General features: G+C 43.4%; 1 pseudogene; it reads right to left on the bottom strand.

The window, feature by feature from the left end:
* Positions 1–461: 461 nt before the first annotated feature.
* Positions 462–17,229, bottom strand: LOC124664429 (annotated as a pseudogene).
* Positions 17,230–21,636: the final 4,407 nt, after the last annotated feature.

Consider the following 21,636-nt stretch of genomic DNA (forward strand, 5'->3'; position numbering starts at 1 on the left):
TGTGTGCACGGTCGTGCGAGGAAGGTGCCGAGCTGGGTTGGCTTCCAACCTGGCTCGGTTGTTTCCTTTTTTTTTTCTTTTCTTGCTTTGTCTTTGATTTATCGCTTTTCTTTCTTTTCAGTTGTGAATTACATATGTGTAATGAGAAATAAAATTTGAGTACCCGTGACGACGCGCGGGCATTTGTACTAGTTAAATAAAAAAGGAATTGGCAATGTACAGTATAAATCTGTTCTTTATTTACCGCAATCCATGTATATGTAACAAATACTACGGACAATACCTTCCCTTTTGCACACACTGTGAATAAATAAATCATATGCCTAATGGCAAAACATAACCCCATCTCTTCTATATAGCTAGCTTAGGTCATAAATCATCCCAATCCCAATCCCAATAGTAGCCAATAATAGTGGTATTCTGTATCGCACGGACATGTGTAACGGCGTTGAGTCGGTGACTCAGAGGTTCATGTCGAGCACGAGCGGCGCGTCCCCCTTCTGCACGTCGAAGGCGCGCCTGACCTTCCCGCCGGCGCCGGCGGCCAGCTCCAGCACGTACTTGCCGTGGAAGCCCCTGAACTTGAAGTTGCCGTTGGCGTCCACCGTGCCGCGCGCGTGCGACGTCCACTCCGTCCTGAGCCCGACGTACCTCCGGCCGGCCTCGCTGAGCGAGCCGTCGGCGTTGAGCAGCTGGCCGTTGGCGCGCCACATGTGGCCCTGCATGAACCCCCAGAGCATGATCCCCTCGACGGCGGGGTGCGCGAACGCCTCCCGCAGCACCGTCTCCAGGTCGTCGGCGCGCAGGGCCTCGTCCGCCGCCGACACGTCCAGCTCCGTGATCCACACGGGGAGCTCCGTGGCGGCCAGCTTGTCGAGCGCGTCGCAGATCACGTCACCGACGGGGTGCGTCACGTGGCCCTGCACCCCGATCCCGCCCACCGACGCGCCCCGCTTCTGCAGGTCGGTGATGAGGGCGACGTACTTCTCCGGCGTCGCGTTGGGGTCGTTGGCGTTCTCCACGTTGTAGTCGTTCACGAACAGCGCCACAGCGCCGCGGTCGATGGCCGCTCTCTCCAGGAACATGTGCGCGTCAGATGTCGTCGCCCAGTCCAATTAAGCCGAAGAAGGCCGGGTTGTTGCGGAACGCGATCGAAGCCTGCGTCCATCCCGCGAGTCGGCAAACTCGTCAAGCCGCGCGGGACGAAAGCGATGCGTGTGCATGCGTGCTGGACGGCAAACGCAAAGCCGCGCGCGGAACAAAAGCCCCGATCAGCAGCTGGACACATTTCTCGGGTGGGTGCGGGCGCAGGGATCCGGTTGACTTTGACTAATTAATTAATTAGATCCGGCTGACTTCATCGCTCGCCCAAAGAAACGGAAAGGCATGACGCGCGCAGCTCCTCCAAGTCCAACCAAGGGCAGCCACGGTACGAGATTTTGTTCTAAAAACATTACAGTAAAAAGCACCTACTCAACCAAGATGCGTATCAGATCGGACCAAACAAGTAATCAACGTGCTGGGTGCCAAGATGCGGATCGACTAACTTTATTTCTCCACCCACCCATCCGTGTCCATGATTCATACATACTCATAAATCGATTCATATATGCAGCAGCCCAGAAAATGCCTAGCTAGTAGATACAAAGCAAAGGAAGCGATCGAAACGATGATTAATTACCAACCTGATTGTTTCATTCATCGTGCCGCGCCGCGCCTCGCCGGCCCATCTCCCGCCTGCAGGACTCTTCCTCCGTCGAGCAATGGCACGGCACGCCGGCTAGTGTGATTTCGACGGCATTGGCAGCCTCCCTTCCTCCTCTCCTCTCCTCTCCTCTCCTCTCCTCTCCTCGACGAGTAAAGAGTCAAAGTCTAAGTCACACGCGACGCACGCGTTGGCTATACCCCTCCTTGTATATATAGATGGGAGGGCAAGGTTAGAGGAAAAAAAAAGAGCGGCAGATTGGAGCTCCCCAAAAAAATTCGTGAGGCGAGCTCGCCACCACCGACCTGCCCATCTGGCTCACCGAGCTCGACGCATGCGAGACCGATTTGGACCTCCGTGCCGACGACTACGAGGTGGTGCTCCGGGAGGCGTACGCGCACCCGGCCGTGGAGGGGGTGGTGTTCTGGGGGTTTATGCAGGGACACATGTGGCGCCAGGACGCCTGCCTCGTAAACTCCGACGGCACTGTCAATTGCGCCGGCGAGAGGTCGGTCACCCTCACAAACTACGATTTCTACTCGTGATGCATTTGTTGAGGATTTTTCTGATTTACGACATGACTGACTGCAGGTTCATAAATCTGCGACGGGAGTGGACATCGCACGCGCGCGGGAAGATCGACAGTGACGGAAACTTCAAATTCAGAGGGTACCATGGATCGTACATCGTGCAGCTCGCGACGGCGACAGGGAAGATGCACAAGACGTTCAGCGTCGAGAAGGGGGACACGCCTCTGGTGCTGGATATGGATGTGTGACGACGGTTAATGCACTTACCTCACATATATAGTTCATACTGATAAATACACATACAAACACACTAAATTTTAACCAATGGTATTGGGAAAGGAATTGTACTACCACTTATAACAATTATAGTTTTACATTTCCACATTTGGGTATATATTTGGAGTATTGAGAACTACAAGGTAATTAAGGTGTTGTACTGGTCAAAGGTAACGAACATGAATGAATAAAGTAAACGAGCTATTCCTCGTTTTGTACCGATGAATGATGTGGACTTCTAGGCTCTGTTCTGGTATTGGATGTTTTTGTTTCGAAACAAAGACTTAATGTCTCAATTTCTAATCGTTTTACAACCTTCAGTAATGAAAATAAAATGATATACAGAGTACGTGAATCGAGACATAAGAGATTTTCATGAGACCTACCCAGAAATAGACTGCCTTGGAGGAAAATATATCTGGTGCACCCGCTTTATTTATGGTTCATCCGGTGCATCCCGAGGTTCAAAACAACCGCTGAAAGTCATCAAAAATACACTTGCATGCTAAATTCTACCATTTTGACCGGTACATATATATTGTGATAAATTGTTATTTAGGTTCAGTTGACTAAAATTAGTAGCCATTAATAAATAAAGTAAAAATAATAATTTTGTGTCAATTTTTAAAATCCAACTCAAGCCCTTACCATAATTCCCAATTTGACAATGTGCATGAACCTGCATCCCTAATCTAGTTTATGAGCCTGATTCTGAAATCACACCTCATATACACTGGCCCAAGAGATCTTTCTGACAACAACACATTAACATTTCTGTTCTTGATAGATTCATGTATAAAGGGCTCATGGCCTTGCTATGCTTAACACCTTGGTACTTCACATGGAAACTTTTTATGCGCATTCTAATTTGCACACATTTTGCTACGTGTACCATTTTCATTTTCACTTGTGTAATAATAAAAGTGTGCGAACATATTTGTCAAAATGATTTATCTAAAGTTTGTCTAAATTCGGATGTACCTAATGCTTAGATACATTTAAATTTAGACAAACTTCCGTTATGTTCAATGGGAGGGAGTGAGTACTTATAATATTTTCACAACTCTTACTATTAGTTGCCTATAGTACGTTCACAAAATTAGAACGAAAATAGACGACAAAAAATTAAAAGAAGAATACAACATATGATTTAGTATATAGTACTGGTCAATGTCCTATATAAAAGGCCAACATAAAATTGTGCGCCTTACATTTTGTGACAGAGAGAGTAATATTTTTGCGGGAATAATTACACTATAGGAATTCGTGAAGGTGCCGACGGGCCCATCCTAGGCCGCCAGCTTTTTATCTGGGCCATCGGCGTAGGGCTCGAACCGGACCGCCCAGCAAATAGGCCGTCAGCATAGAAAAGCCGTCGACGTATTGCACTATGTGCTGGCGGCAACCATCAGCACGAGAAAATCCGTCGGAATTGCCTCGGCATGCGTTGCCCCTGGAGTTTTCGCCGTGACGGCGAATCGACCCCCCAAATTGCCTTTTAGTTTTTGAAAGAATATAAGGAAATGTTAGAAATTTCAAAAATAAAATCCTTTCAGATAACCATGTATTGTGTGTTCTAGTTGTTAGGAAAATTAATAAACATGAATTTTAATATACTACGCAAATGCCATCATGTTTCGGTAAAACTGTTTTTCTGGTTGCGGACGATCTCTAATGAAAATGTTTTATATATGAAAATATCTACGGAAATTTTTTAGATTCCTCAAAATCAAAAAGGAAATATGAGTTTTTTCATTCGGTGATTTTTTTAAAAAAAATCAAATTCAGTTTCTTGTTATTTGAATACAAGATTATTACTACTTATTGATTGTTGTTTACTCAAATAGTTTTTTTTGGAATTTAAATAATCTAGAAGTGTGATGTTATGGCCCAAAGGTTAATACGATTGATAGGGTACTGTTGTCAAGGAAAGTATACCTTCTCTGCAAGAAACTCATAAGGAAGGAAGGAAAAAAGTTAAGTATGCTGAGATGGAAGCAGTTTAAGGATGAGTGACCGATGGGATGAGAGAGTGACCATGGGAAGTTTTACTATTGGTTTTCTTTTTTTTTTTTTTTTGGAAAACTGACAAATGGCCATTAACCTCTATGTCGACGGTTGCCGTCGGCATAGCCTACGCCGATAGCCATAGCCTAAGTCGATGATAACCTCAGCTATGTCGATGCCTTGTAATGCCGATGGCAAAATAGCATATGCCGACTGCTAGAAGTTGTTACAACCTTGATCTGTTTCCTCTAGTGTTATAATATATTTTTTTGTCTTTTAACTATTATTTCTCCTTATTTATGTACGTGTACAACAATTTTTTGAGGGCAAACAGAGTTTTATAGATTAATCAGCAAAGTAATACACTCTTGGGCAATGAGGTCAGCAATGCCGGAGGAGCATGAGGTGTTCAGACCGCAAGCTGTCCAGATCTCAACCCCCTTGTAGAAAAATCCACACTAATCTCGGTTCGTAACTCGCCTTTAGGTTCGGTCGCTCAACCCAATCGGCACTAAAGCCCCCTCTTTTATTCCGGTTGTGTTGTGAATTGGAACTAAAGGGTCTCCACGTGATTGATCTAGAGCTCTCGGGCTGGAGATGATTTAGTTATGGTTGGTGGAACACCAACCGGGACTAAAGAGCTCCATGTGTGGAATGCAGGAGCCCCCTTTCCTCTGTATTTTCCTTTTGATTTTTATTTTGTTTTTATCATTCAATTATTTTTCATTTAGTGTTTTTATTTTTATTTGGTTTTTTTCATTCAACTCGATGCTACTACATACAACAATGAAGGTACACAACATTGTCATGAATACAGTGATCGAAGTGACCTCTTTCTTCATGCTTGGTCGAACATATTACACACAGTACATATGCATATACAATATAATTTCTCTTACGATCCCCATTGTCCGAATATAAATTCCCGATGGTATTCTCTGGTTGGAGATATGACCTCCATAAGTAAGAATCCCGCCAATTTTCTTGAATTAGCGCAAGGTCGATGCTGTTGAATGACCTCAGTGGCTGGCTAGGAAGTTCCTGCACCCCAGTGAAGGCACCAGATCGGTTGTGAATTTTCAGTACTTAAACAACTTATAAGAGATGACTCATTTACAAACATAGTGTATGTAGTTTAGATGGAACAAACCCTAGCCAGTGCTCTATTTTTTGAACTTCTTTCATCCATGTTTTGAAGACGGTCTTCTTTGTTTCTGTTCTCTGTGTTGTGGATTGTTGTATATTGTTGCAGTCACTCAGTGTACCAAAGGCTTTCCTCTCTACCTCCTATTTTTATATTGATTTTTATCGTTTTGATTGGTAATGATACAATGTCGGTTTGTAATTTCTTCGAGCTATAAACTATCTAGTTTTTATTTATCGATTAGGCCATGAAAGACAAACTTCAGTGTAGAATGAGAAAACTAAAATTAGAAATCAGAATGTTACATCTACTGTATTTCAGTACGTTTTACAGTTTAGTTCCTAACACGCAACATTTTGCACTGTAGAACAAACCGTGTAGTCCAATGTAAATAACATTAGCTCACTTAATATAGCCACTTATTTGCCGTATCTTATCTTACTTCTAAAAAATATCCAGATTGCTACTGACCTTGAAGCTCTTTCAATCCACACCACACCACACAAACATTAAAACATAACAATTACTGCATAGATCAGGCATCCCAAATATTACTGGCACGGGCGCAGCGTGCCACAGCACATATGCTTCCTAGTGTTACATTATGTGCGATGAGCTTCTAGTTGGGTTTGAGGAAAAAATGAATATATACAATTTTCGGAGAAATTAGGTGCCTTATTGTTAACTTACCCCTATCGAACAATCATTTAGTCATAGATGCATCATTATGATATTACACTAAGCAAAATTAACCAACACCACAATGCTGTTAATATAAACATATACTATTTTACTACCAAATTATATTTTCTACCATTGAAAATATATTTCTTAAATTTTGAATTTATGTTCCAAGTAAAGTGACATTTTTGGGGGTTTTCGAACACTTATGGCAACTTAATGACATGTTGTTTATTTGACTTTCCATGTTGCAGAAAAAATAAGAATAATTTGTATGACACCATATTTCTTTTTGAAATGTATGTATATGTATGTGTTGAAATATTTTTACTAACCTTAGATGTGTAACTCACTCGAACTATAGCATATAGTCAAACAAATGTCTCTGTGTAGTTTCCAAAGTGCATGATTGGATATTAAGTTTAAGTAAATAAACATTTATAGGTATGTAAGGTGTCTACCTACAATGGGTTTGAACTTGAATAATATGCATTTCTCCCATTTAATGGGTTTTTAGGCTAATATATGAATTTGATGATGGGCATCATGATAAGTTTGCATCGCATGTGAAGATTTTTTGTGTTGATCAATGGGTAGGAGTGTCTATATGACAACCAAATTTGTAAAAACTTATATATTCTTAATATGTTAATGAAATCAAAGGCTCACAAACGCAATTCTAGGTTAGAATCCGATATTAACTAAACAACCTACGAAGACTAAGCAAGATATGGCACTATGAAAATAATTGTCAAGAAACAACTAATGGGCAATAAAATGACGTGTTCTTGAAGTACACACAACTACAAAGTGACTCTACGGACATAGGTCAGAACCACCGTGGCAATGGAAAAAGAGGTCATTGCGTGGGCTTTTTAATTGATGTGAAGTCCTTGATGGAAATCGAGATAATAAGACCAATTATATGAAACGGTCTTTGTTTGGTCTCCATTTCAATAATGTCATTCTCATTAGGTATGATTATTATGGTTCCACTTGTTTGCACTTAGCTTTATTTGTGTGTCTACAAAAGTAACATATGTTTCAAAATAGATTGAAATGTTTACATCACACACACTAAAATGACAACAAACTTCATTCATAACATAAAACAAATGTATCATTACATTTTTACCATAATATCACCGATTACACACTGTAATGTGAGTAGCAACAATTCTCACTAAGATATAAGATTTTCTACAAGATGACATACGATCTCCGGGGTCGCAAAAAGGTTGGGAAGTTGTTTCATTCTTTTCCAAACCACCCCTTTGTCTTAAAGCTCACACAAAGACATGTACATGAAAAATAAAAGCGAGAATATGAGTTCCACCTTAGCTCACTATACATATATAACATAAGAACACATAACACGGAAGAACATACTTACATCTCCATACCATAATTGTCGTCTTTGCAACATTCTTGTTTTGAGCCCTTACTCCTTGTGGAAAATGTGCAGAGCCACGTCTTTTGCAAACAAACTGCAAGGTAAGACAACCACGAAGAAGCAACATGAGCACGAAAGCACGACCAACAAAGTAGCCACTCAACAAACACAACCGCGAGGAGAAATCGATGCATCCCTAGAAAAGTAAAACCCACCGGAAGCAAGACCACCGACGTGCAACAACGAAGGCTGAACCCACCACCAAATGTCGCATGAAGAACAATACACAATTTAAACCCCTGGATGGAGAAAAAAAAAACGCGCACATGATCAAAAGAAGAGTGGCGAAAAAAGAAAGAGAGGAGCCTTATATGCAACGGCCAAGGCTGTAGGATAACGTAGCATAGAAAACAAAAATTTTCCTACCGCGAACACGCAATCCAAGCCAAGATGCAATCTAGAAGACGGTAGCAACGAGGGGGTATCGAGTCTCACCCTTGAAGAGATTCCAAAGCCTACAAGAGGAGGCTCTTGTTGCTGCGGTAGACGTTCACTTGCCGCTTGCAAAAGCGCGTAGAAGATCTTGATCACGATCGGTTCCGGCGCCACGAACGGGCAGCACCTCCGTACTCGGTCACACGTTCGGTTGTTGATGAAGACGACGTCCACCTCCCCGTTCCAGCGGGCAGCGGAAGTAGTAGCTCCTCTTGAATCCGACGAGCACGACGGCGTGGTGTCGGTGGCGGTGAAGAAGTCCGGCGGAGCTTCGCTAAGCTATGCGGGCAATATGGAGGAGAGGAGCTTGGCTAGGGTTTGGGAGGGGTGGCCGGCCACTCTATGGGGGTGGCCAGCTTGTGGTCTTAGGGTGGGCGGCCCCCTCCCTTGGCCCCTCATTATATAGGTGGATCCCAAGTGTTGGTGTCCAAGTCTTCGAATAAGACCCGAAACCAAAACCTTCCATAAGAGGGGAAACCTAGCCCAACTAGGACTCCCACCCAAAGGGTGGGATTTCCACCTCCCATGTGGGGGGTGGCCGGCCCCCTATGGTGGAGTCCACTTGGGACTCCACCCCATCTAGGGCTGGCCGGCCATGATGGTTCCCACATATTCAACGATGACTTTAGTGATCGAATGAACCATTCACATATATTACCAATTCCCTTTGTCTCGCGATATTTTACTTGTCCGAGGTTTGATCTTCGGTATCACTCTATACCTTGTTCAACCTCGTCTCCTGACAAGTACTCTTTACTCGTACCGTGGTATGTGGTCTCTTATGAACTCATTCATATGCCACGCTGCTTCTTCTCCGCTGCTGGCTTCCGAGATCCATTGGATGATCTTCATGCTGCGCCCGAGCTGCCTCTCTTTCGGCTACTAGTACACTCACGGTTTTCTTCATCACATCCATTTCCGTTACCAACTGCGCCACAACATCTTTTTCCCGATCCATCTTTCTCTTACGGCTTCGTAACCGTACGGGTCATCGTTACGGGGAACCCTATTTTCCACGGAATGGGCCCCATGCCTCGTACACGTCCTCCGTGTTCGGGATTCCCGAGGGCTTTTGTCGTGGCGTCGTTCTCTCCGTTGAACTTGATCTTCCCCTCTTGAGCATCCCTCATTGCCTCAATAAGCTTTTTGGTGGGTGTAATTATTTTGCCCCGATAAACACACTCCCTCGTCTCCGGGTTCAGCGATCCCCCATGCCCGTACCACCAGCTTTTGGCCCTTGGGTCCCATCCCTCCGTACCCGGACGGATTCCTCGCGCCCTCAGCTCGTTCTCCATCTTCTCCCACCTAGGCTGCCAAAAGCGATACCCTCCTGGCCCCATTTTATGATTGTACTCCTTCTTGGCCGCATTTTCCTTATTTTTTTTCGATAGTTCAAGGAACTGCTCCGATTTCTTTTGCTTCACAAATTCTGGCCAATCATGTTGCAGTTTCTCATATTGTCCTTTGAAAACCGGAGTCTTGCCCTGGTTGACAAAGTCATGGGCTAGATTTTGCTTGTATTTCCGGAATGCGTTGGCCATCCTAGAAAGAGCGAACTGTTTGACTAGCTTGCGCCTCTTCTTGTTTTCCGCAATCTTGTTACCCTCCTCATCGTATTTGCGGTATTCCGGAGGTAGAACGAAATGTTCCATAAGCTTGTTGAAGCAATCTTTTTTCTCTCTTATCGACAAAAGTGAAACCAACACGTGCCTTCTTTGGCTCATTCCACTCCTGGTGGGTGATCGAGACGTTGTCTCTAACAACGGCTCCGCATTGGCCGACAAACTTGGTGGCGTTCTTGCTGGGCTCCGGCGGCCTGCCGGTTGCTTCGTCGACAACATCGATGGTGCATGTTTCTCCTGCTTTCATCGTCTTGGTTGCGCCACGCTTTGACGACGTACTCCATTTTTCGACGATCCGGCCGAGGGCTAAAATAAGAAAGAGAGTCGCGCGCGTTAGTACACACACATTTATTCAAATCAGTTAGTTGTATCACCAGACGCTCAATATGTATATATATATACCTCGGCGCCGGAGGTGGTTGCTACTTCCAATTGAAGATCGTCGTTTATCGACGTTTCTTCGGCATCATCTTGCCGACGGCGCCCTTCATCTTCACCCTCAAGGTTCGGATAAGAAGAGATATCATCTTCTTCTTCTCCGGTCGGCACAAATGGAATATCGCCATTTATGATGCCGAACATATGGTCTTCAGCGTCCGGATCATAGTTCTCCAGAATCGGGTCAGCTCTATCGTCCGCCATATGTCAGTCCTGAAAACATGTAGTCAAAACAAATTAATTAAGTGAAGAAGGGGCGGTGGCGGTGGCGAAAGGGCGGTGGCAAAAGGAGAGGGCGAGGAAGGGGTGGGAGAGGGTGTCGCGGCGGATTCATCGGACAAGTGCCGTGGCGAGGGGGGGAAGGGCGACGTGAACCGGTTGGGCAAACAGAGACGGCGTGGGACCGGTGGCGAAAGGGGGGCGGCGATGGCGAAAGGACGGTGGCCCTCACCACACCCCCTCCGTATACGCGCGGGGTCGGTGTGTGCATGCATGTCTCTCTCTCCATCTCTAAAAAAACAAAAAAAGCGCCGCCCCCGCCCCCTCCGTATACGCGCGGGGTACCGGGTTTGACGTCGTTATTAAGTTTGACGCGCGGGGTACGTACCGGTTCCGTTTGACGCGCGGGGTACCGGTTCCGTAAAATAACTAATTCATGTTAAGTTATTTTTTTGTTAAGTTAATTATTTATCCGTCGTTATTCTGCAGGTCGGTGATCAGGGCGACGTACTTCTCCGGCGTCGCGTTGGGGTCGTTGGCGTTCTCCACGTTGTAGTCGTTCACGAACAGCGCCGGCGCCGGGTCGATCGCCGCCGTCTCCCGGAACATGTGCGCGTCGATGTCGTCGCCGAGCCGCTGCCGGAAGAAGCTGCCGTGGAGCATCTCGTTGTTCACCTCGTAGCACGGGAAGCGGCCGTTGTAGCGGGACACGAGGCTCTTGATCCGGGACTCCACGGCGGCCTTGAGCTGGCCGGGGTTCAGGGCGCGCACCCACGGCTGCACCGAGTTCTCCACCGCCCAGAAGATGCAGTGCCCGCGCACCGGCTTCTTGTGCTGGTCGCAGAGGGCGATCCGACTTGCTGATGCAAGCTCCGATCGGCACGACGTTGTCCAGCTGGACCACCCGGATGGACGCGCCGTTCACGGTCACCGACGCCGCCGCGTCGTCGTTCGCGCCTCTCGCTCGTGCGGAACGAAAGCGATGCGGGCCCCGATCAGCAGCTGGGTGCGGGCGCCGTGACTACGCGAAACCTGCGCGTCCTGGATGGCCGAGTTGCGGAACGCGAATCCTGCGCGTCGCCAAAGTCGATCACGTCGCGCGGAACCAAAGCGATGGGTGACTAATTAATTACTCCGCCGTGAAAGGCACCAAGAACTAGACGCGCGCTCTCTTCTCATCCAATCCAACCAAGGGCAAAGTACCAGCAGACTTTGTTCTAAAAAACAATAAAAAGCACCTACTCAATCAACCAAGATGCGCATCAGATCGGACCAAGATGCGGATCCATCCATCCCGGAATTTACAAGACTAACTCTATTTCTCCATCCACCAATCCGCCCGTCCATGATTCATACGGAGTAGTAGTAGTAAATCATAACCAATAAATCGATTCATGCATGCAGCAGCCCAGAAATGCCTAGATACTTTAAAAAAAACAAAGGAAGGAAGCGATCCACACAATGAGATCGATTAATTACCAACCTGCATATTGTTCCATGGCGCCTCGCCTCGCCGGTCCATCGATCTCCCGCCTGCGCGCACGACTCTTCCTCCGTCGAGCGATGCAACGGCACGCCGGCTAGTGAATTCGACAACATTGGCAGCCTCCCTCCTGTCCTCTCCTCGACGAGTAAAGAGTCAAAGTCTAAGTCACACGCGACGCACGCGTTGGCTGTACCCCTCCTTATATTTATAGATTGGGAGGCAATATTAGAGGAAAAAAGAGCGGGAGATTTGGGCTCTCCAATTTTTTTTGTTTGGTGGGAGAGAAAGCTGGAATGGTCAAGATGGAAACAATGGAACGGCCAAGATGAAAATATCCACGGATCGCTCTAGTGTCATGCATGGTCTTCCGCTGGTGGTTAAATGCCTTCCACTGATTATGGGGAAATTAATGGCAGAGAAGCAAACCACCCGTATTCCAAGGGGCAAGGGCTAATCATACTCCCTCTGTACCGGTTTATTAGAGCAAGTACAGTAAGATATATACTCAGCTGGCTATAAGAGATAAAATATCATAAATTTCCTTACTTAGAGAAGAGAGATTAGGAGAGAGAAGAGAAATTTGCGTGAATGCCTGCGTTTAATTACTGCATGCAACCAAAATGAAAGGGAACTCGTGCATGCATTGGTCAAACCCAACTAACGGAGAGAGAGGATCGCTGCTATCCAAGAACAGACCCAATCAAAACACCTATTAATTAGAAATCTAGCCTAATTTCTTGGGACTTTCCTAATTTTATAATAAAACTAGTAAACCTGTATGAAGGGAGTACCTGAGTCTCACCTCATTAAGCCCATCTGTATGTCGCCTCTGTTTTCGGGCTAATCATACCTAAGTCTTACCTCATCACGCCCATCAGATCGTCGCCTCTGTTTTCAATGGCAAGGCACGTATCAGTTGGATTTATTTTCTGCAGCGATGAACTTGCTATCTCTCTTACTAAGCGCAGGTGTTGCTTCCAAAGAGGTGAATTAAAGTTAGGACATTCAACCTAATATGTGTTTTACACGGAGAAAAAAAATTGTCATGTGGATTCCATACGATTCATTGCTGTGGACCGTAAATGAATAGTACACATTTTTCCTTCCTGCTTTGTTTTCTTTAGTGACTTGTTCCTGATTCAATTCCTTGCCTTTGCATGGAAATATCACCTACAGAAATAATGGCTTTAAGCCATTAACCACAAAAAACTAAGCTTTTCACAAAAAACAATAACATTATCATTATGGATTGAGTTTACACACATCCCACATGTTATATGTACCATCTAGCCTGTGTGGATATAAAATACATGAGAGAAGCCACTACTAGTGTATATGTATTAAGTCGCTAACATGACATTGGGTTTCATGTATATGCCAATCTACCAAAGCACCAAGCCTTCTTCTCAACAAAAAGCCAGCTAGTGCAACCTTGAGCTTTTGGCGAGACCCTCGATGATCCCCACCCTGATGGTATGCTGCTAGGCACATCCTCGATCACCCATCCAACCGCGTCTTCTCCACCGGCAAGGGCCAGACACACATCCAGCCGCTCCAAGTAGGCACTACACCATGCCAAATAGCAGCACTGGGACTGATATGGTCATCCCTGCCATACACAAAAACCTTTCTTCAGCAAAGAGGTAAATACAACTCCATGCTAATCTATACTCCCTGATGATGCTCTCTATCAAGCTGAGACAGAACAATCATATAGACATTAAATACCCATTCAATAAGTAAACTATTTTAAGGCTTGAAGCTCTATCTCTTTCCAGTCTGACTAAAATAGGTTTGTGCTCCAGTGCTCCACAAGTATAAGTATGCCAAGATCAAGACGGTTGACAGTGGTCTACAAGGCAACAGTTGGGCACGGGACATTCATGGGGTTATGGGCATACACGAGATAGGACAATACCTGAGGCTTTGGCAGCTGGTACAACACACCCACCTTCGGGAGGAGCTAGATCGCCTGCAATGGAGACGGACAGCCCATGGCACATACACAACCAAGTCTTGCTACCTCGCTACCTTCCATGGATCCATGACCTGCTCCACCTGGAAGCTCACTGGAAGCCATGGGCGCCACAGCGGGTAAAATTATTCGATTGGCTCACGGGCCAAGACAGATGCTAGACCGCCAACCACCTTACGCAACGAGGTGTGCAACACCATCCCCGCTGCCCACTCTGTGACCAGGAGCCTGGGACCATGCAACACCTAATATTGGTAGCAGCATGCAAAGGTAGACACACCCAAGCCCTTGCGCAAGGGACTCGCATCTGCTGCCTTGCTCACACCATTGACCTACAACAGAATACACAAGCATAAGGATTCTTTTTTCAAAGATCACCACAAGCTATAGGCTCAGTACTTCAAAACAAGGTTCTGTACCATTATATAAAGGTGCTCAATGGAAAGGGAAGCAAAGAAACTCCAACAACTAAACCATTGGACACCTATGAAATGATTACCAATTTTCTGAACATGCCTCGAACTGCAAATATTTATGTATCAGGAAAATACATTTGAAAAAGAATGTGTGTAGATGTACATGAGAGAGAATATGGGTTCCCTCCATAACCATGCATGCATAATAAGGATTTACTAGCGTGGCTTCATATTATAACCGCGGCTACTGTCTTAGCCTTCCTCTGAATAAGATTTTCATTTTCCGTAATCAGAAACAAGGTTCGTATATGGTCTTATCACCAATGATAGATCAAGTTATTTCAACCGCTAACACCTGTTCTATTCAAAAATCCATTTGAGCATGTAACACAGACTACAAAGTATGCTGGAGCACAGCTGACAAAAAAGGACATGCGCATAATCTAGTATGGTAGACAGCAAAAGCATACATACTAGAATAGTGTATATGAAGCAGGGATAATATATGAAGTCTGAACTCATATCATGATACTTTGCCTTACAATTTGTTTTCCTCTTTCTTTCATGACCGTTCTGCTCTTGCACGAGTTCCTCTTCATCCTTAATTTCAACAGCTTTTGGCGTAGCCTACATGCAAAATCCTCATTGTCAAACAAAGAAGATGAAAATTGCTACAAAGTAGAAACATGTACTGAAAGACATAAATAAAATGTTGAGCAAATGAGAGATGCGTACATCTGTGATCCGGACCATCTTCTTAAGTATAAACTCCGAACAGAGTTGCGTCCATCCAACTTGCTGAACCATGCCTTTGCATCAAAAGCTTGTCTTGGCATCCTCTTCTCTCTTTCTAGCATCCTCTTCTTCTTCGGCCTTAAGTCAGGCCTTGCATATATTGAATTGTATCCAGAAACTCATCCGCCATCTCCTCAACCTTCAGTATCGAACTAATCACATTATGTAAAAGGATCAAAAATGTTACGAGAAACTCGACAGACATAATACAAACATCGCCACCAAACAAAAACAAACAGAAAATCAACAAATAAATCTAGAAACGGAAGCTTGTAGGATTAAATCACCTTATCCTCTAGAACATAAATAGGTTATATTGCACAGAAATGCATCAATCCACTAACTTTTGCCAAAATTTGGTACTCCCGTTACTATAGTCCAACTACCCGGGAAAAACCTTCCTATGGGAAAATAAACAAGATCACACGAGAAATCGTGGATGATGAATGAAAGTCTGCAACTACAACTGCTGTTATGCTCCATTTCAATCCCCATATTTTTAGCGCAGGCTAGACACTGAAACTGGAATAATCTAGTTGTTTTCAGCTAGATCAACGAGATTGCCCATAATAAGTTAAAGATTAAGTATTCACGCCAAACGTCAGCAGCTATTGCGCTCAGGAAATGACCTTCCATGTGCAAATGAAAAAAAAAACAAGACTTTATCAAATACAGCACACATACGAATCGGACTGAGCCACCCAAGTTCACAACTTGAAACAGCAATAAAAGACAAAAAAAAATCAAGTAAAACAAAACAAGTCAAAGCAAGTCGTCGCCACAAGACCAACATGCCTCCACCACCACCTCCGACGACGGCGGGCAGCTGCCAAGCGCAGACCTACCAGCTAATATCCAGGCCGGAACAACAACTCGTCCTAGTTTATCACTGTCGTATGCTGGTGGGTTTCTTGCAGCAGGACGGTGTCAGTGAACAAGACCATGCGAGCTGCTTGATGTTCGTCCTCCATTAGCCGCAATAGCTACCTACACACAATCAAGGGAATAAGTGAATGCACAAAATAAAAAAGTACCTAGAATCCTAATTTACAAGGCAATACTTGGATGAATCTTTTTAACCATCATGTGATGATTACTCTGTACAACACCAGCTGCATGCATATAATCTTTGATACCCAATTGAACAAAAAAAGGAAATACTTTTTAAGATGCATTGGACTGGCAAAAACAAGTTGTTCTCCCACATTGCCACTAGTTCTAATATTCTTTGGCATCAACTAGTGGCCAGAACAAAAATTGTCTGTCATTAAGGACATAGAATCTCGTACAGGACCGCTCTATGGTTACTAATGAGTGAAACCTTTGCCATCGGAACAAAGAGCTATATGGTTACTTAACCTAGAACGGTACAAAATTCTTAAAAAAAAACTTAGTCTTCTCCGGGAACACAACATCAATGTCAACCTCGATCAGAGTTTGACCCATACGTAGGTTAATTGTGATGCTAAGATGTCTGAGTACTTGTATCACCAATCATTTCTTCCCCACCTTCCCCACTTGAAATAAGCATACATACTAGAACTGTATATATGTAGCAGGGGACAATATATGAAGTCTAAACTCACGTCACTGTACTGTGGCTTAGAATTCGCTTTCACCTTTCTTCCACGTTCCTTCTTCTGCTCTTGAACAGGTTCATCTTCATCCTTTATTTCAATAGCTTTTGTCCTAGCCTACAGGTAAGAACAACATTGTGAACAAAAAAGGGCAAATAATTAAATAACAAGTACCGAAAGACATAAATAAAATGGTGAGCACACAGTGAGAGACCCGTGCAGTTGTGATATGGTCCTTCTTATCAAGTAGAAATTCCAAATAGAGCTATGTTTGTGTCAGCAGCTCATCCAACTTTCTGAACCATGCCCTAAGCATCAAAAGCCTATCTTGCAGCCTCTTCTCTCTTTCTGACCTCCTCTTCTTTTTCGACCTTAAGCCAGGCCTGATATAACTCGTCTACCTCCATCATCACCTCCATGATGAGGGATGCATTTTCATTCTTTATCCAAGCAGCCGGGGGTGGCCTCATGGATCAAAATCCTGCCTTGCGGCATCTTCTCTCTTTCGTGCATCCTCTTCTCCTTTGGCCTTAAGCTGGGCCTAGTATAACTCCTCTTCCTCCGTCATCACCTCCGTGATGAGGGATGCATCGTCATTCTTTGCCTGAGGGTAATAGGCAGAGAAGAAGTTGCATCCACAAACTCAAGCAGCTGTCTCCTAGGCATAGTTCATATCAGGACAAGCAAATCAGAATTGTATAAGCACTGAACTAACAAATGGTGAACAAGTTCATGCAATAGATATGAACACAAATGCAGCATTTGAGTCAACCGGGAATAAGAAGGTATCTTTGAATGTCGGTGGGCTTTGGGGCGAGCAACTTGACACTACCTGCATAAAGATATACACTTGGAATTATGAAGACATATTCAACAATATAGAACTTGCATTTTCACATACAAGCATAGCTAGTTCTGGACGGCGACGTACTGGACCAGGGTGCGGCGAGTGAAGCACGGATGGGTCCTTGGCGGCAACGGAGGGCAGCATGAAAAGCCTCACACCCTAACCGATGGCACCGCTGGAGTCTGTAGAGCATCACCAGCACAGTAAATGGCAGGGCCAGGGGCAAGTCAAACATGCACGACGAGGGAATCGACCGCGGAGAAGTGCCCAGAGCTGCATATCAGTACATGAAAATATAAGCTTGACAGTCTGAATGCTTGACATAGAGAATTTTCAAGTACAATTTATTTTGCTTCAAATCATTGCATGTTGTTTAACTAACAAGCACCACTTTATCAGGGAAGTAAGGAACTTAGAACATAATAATTATATATATATATCTAGTAATGACTGCGGGTAGCAATGTTCTATACTAGTAGACTGTCCGCTGCTACCAATTATTTTTTATTAAAATCATACAAATACATGTTTCATTTCATGCCAAACAAGCCAAGTGAGTAAATACGGCAGATTCATATGGTACATTTAAAGGGGCCAGAAGACAGCAAAACAATGACAAACACACATTCAACAACAGATTAGCAACGGGAGTGAATCTAAGTGGGACAGCCATTTTCCAAGACTAAAGGGAACTCACTTTGCATATTTTTTCCAATCTTTTAGTCATTTATGTATATGATGTAGAAACTTCAGCAAGCACAAATACGAGTAATGTGAACTGAGACACAATCCAACACCTAAATATGTACATCAGTTTTGACACCATGGTTCAGAATTACTGTTCACCATTTGAATAGATCACGTTAATTTACAAAGAAGAAACTGCAGACCAAACCAAGATAAGGACATTATTATTTCGAGTAAACACACTACCTTCACTACTTCGGACCAGTGGTGCTGTTGCCTTCGCTCAGCTCCAGCCGCTCCACACTCCGGAAGATGCCCTCTCCTTCTTGCGGACAATGACACATACTTCAAAGCACAAGCTCTATGAGCTCTCTGCACATTGCAAATTGCATCAACATAACAATATATGTAGTGAATGCTAATTGTCGGTCGTGAATAGAGCACGTATAAGGGTACGTTACAGTTTGGGAGCGGACCTCCCAGGTGGCGATGGCGCAAGACAAGGTCTTGCTCTTCGAGTGTCCGCAGCCTCTGTCATCATCGTGGCCGCTGACACGTAGACCCGGGAGGCAGGGAAAGAGTGAGAATAGTAGCAAGCAAGCCACCAGAGAGGTAAATCCCTTGTCATCTGAACACCTAACATAGCCAGGCTTAGAAGTAGCAAAATAAATCAAAGCAGCAGCAAAAAAATAAAATGTCAAAATGAACCATTCAAATTGTACAAGCAGAGAAATATATGTGTAATCCGACTGAAAAATATGTGCACATTACATATGTTCAGATAGAGCTGATTTGGTACTAAGAGTTTCTGCACCTAAACGCGAAAAGCAGTAGCATTCAAAGAAAAAAAATCCTTAGTATTCCACATGAAAGATATTTACCTAGAGAAATCAAATTGCCCATTTGCATCGCATATCATTCATATCAGTAGCTGATCCTATTAATGCTAGTTGCTCTTATTCCTCCTCCTGTACACAACATGTCATTCATCCATTATCCCTGTTAATAGTTCATATCAATACAACCGAACTAGTGAAAAAAGCTATCTTTACCTACATACTTTCCTCGTGTATACGATTATGAAAAATGGTAACTATACGAATTATTAAATACATAGCTGCCAATTTAAATTGAATTAATAAGATATTAACATAAAAAAACACCATGGAAAATGGTATACTATAAGTATTATTACGTACCTACATAGCAGCGTCACCGGTGCACGCATCCTAAACCACTTCCTGGTGCGTCTTTCTTGCTAACTAACTTCCAACACCATTGCTGATTAAGCAGTTTAATGACAAGTTTTGTTTATTGAAGAAAATCCTACTGATCTTTGTAATAGCTATAAGGTGCCTAGCGAGCATTACGTATGCTTACATAAGAAGATTACACCTGTCAAAGTCTCAAATGTTTTGAACAAATTCTCATAAAGTTATCCATCATTTTGTACTACGCAACATGAATCAAAAAAATGAGTATATATATATTTACACAGTAAACAGATTGCAGTATTCTAACTGTAATTAAAAGCAGCAATCCAATCAATTAATTAGCCTTGTTCAAAAAAAAAAAAATCAATTAATTAGCAGCTACAACAAACTAGGCAAAAGACACAGCCTGGTCTGATTTATATCTCACGGTAATGGGACAACTACTCACAATCCAGTAGTTGGACACTGGTCATAACCCCCAGAGCATGATCCCCTCCACGGTCGGGTGCGCGAACACCTCCCGCAGCACCGTCTCCAGGTCGTCGGCGCGCATCGCCTCGTCGGCCGCCAACACGTCCAGCTCCGTGATCCACACGGGGAGCTTGGTGGCCGCCAGCTTGTCAAGCGCGTCGCAGATCACGTCGCCGACGGGGTGCGTCACATGGCCCTGCACCCCGATCCCGCCCACCGACGCGCCCCGCTTCTGCAGGTCGGTTATCAGCGCGACAATATTGCAAATGTTGACAAAAGAAGTCAACATAACTCAATAGTTTATATATTGCATGTGACCTATTGAAAAGTAAAAGATTTACTGCATGATGAATATAAGAAAAGTAATTTGGTGTTTCTGAACTTTGGATAAACATTAAAGAAAACCAGAAATAACTAGAAAAAAATCACAGCATGTATCTGGATTAATAAAAAACATCCACTTCCTTAAAAGGTCACTGCGAGACTGACGCATATAGGCGTCTTTAGATGATGGAAGTGGCATCATCATCTTGGTAGCAAGCTCATCAATCACGGTTTTGATCATTTTCAGTAAAGGCTCAACAATTTTGGTCTACATATGAATAGCAATAGACCTCAGCAAAACATACTAATGTAGAGAAAATGATACAACATGTAGTAGTAGTAGTAGGCTTGTTATTTTTTATGTTGTTTATCTCTTTGTTTCCTTTTATTTTCTTTTTTATGCTTTCTTATGTCCTTTTTTGTTTTTTTGTTAAAATTATTCATGTTAAATAAATATCTATCCAATTATGTTTGGACTTTCTTGTGCACCAACTTAAATAGTAACACATTAAATAAACCGGTACATCTGTCATTTATTTACCACAATCCGCGTATATGTGAAGTGTGTGAACATAAAATAGTAGATATTTTAAAATTTTAAAATGTGTTTTTTACACCTTTTTTATAATGAGTGCATCTACGGCTATAAACCAAAACACCACCTCCATAAATTTGTTGTTTATTTACGGCAATCCACGTATACATAATAAAAAAGTACTACAATACCTTCCCTTTTGCACACACGTAATTTACATAATAAGATCGTCACAAGGATTAAAAAAACACTAACACGTCATTGCTAAGGTGGTTTATACAATTAAACCAAAGTGAACTTATATAGGAAACTACATGTCTTGCTTAACGATTTTTGAGATAATCTTGCTTGATGAATTGTAAACATAATTGTTTGAGAATCCGCAGTTTATTATCTTCATTTTTATTTGTATTCTATATGAATACTTTAGATGCTATTAATATGAATAGTATATATTATACTGACATAGATTGAAATAATATATAGGTTGAAAGATTATACATATAAAGTAAGTAAGACATATTAAATAAATAAAAGGAATCGGCGATGTACAGTATAAATCTGTTCTTTATTTACCACAATCCATGTATATGTAAAAAATACTACGTACAATACCTTCCGTTTTGCACACACTCTGAATAAATAAATCATCTGCCTAATGGCAAAACGTAACCCCATCTCTTCTATATAGCTAGCTTACGTCGTCATAAATCATCCCAATCCCAATCCCAATAGTAGCCAATAATAGTGGTATTCTGTATCGCACGTACACGTGTAAGTGCGTCGAGTCGGTCACTAC

The sequence above is a fragment of the Lolium rigidum genome, chromosome 6, assembly GCF_022539505.1.
Source record: "Lolium rigidum isolate FL_2022 chromosome 6, APGP_CSIRO_Lrig_0.1, whole genome shotgun sequence".
NCBI classification, from domain to species: Eukaryota; Viridiplantae; Streptophyta; class Magnoliopsida; order Poales; family Poaceae; genus Lolium; species Lolium rigidum.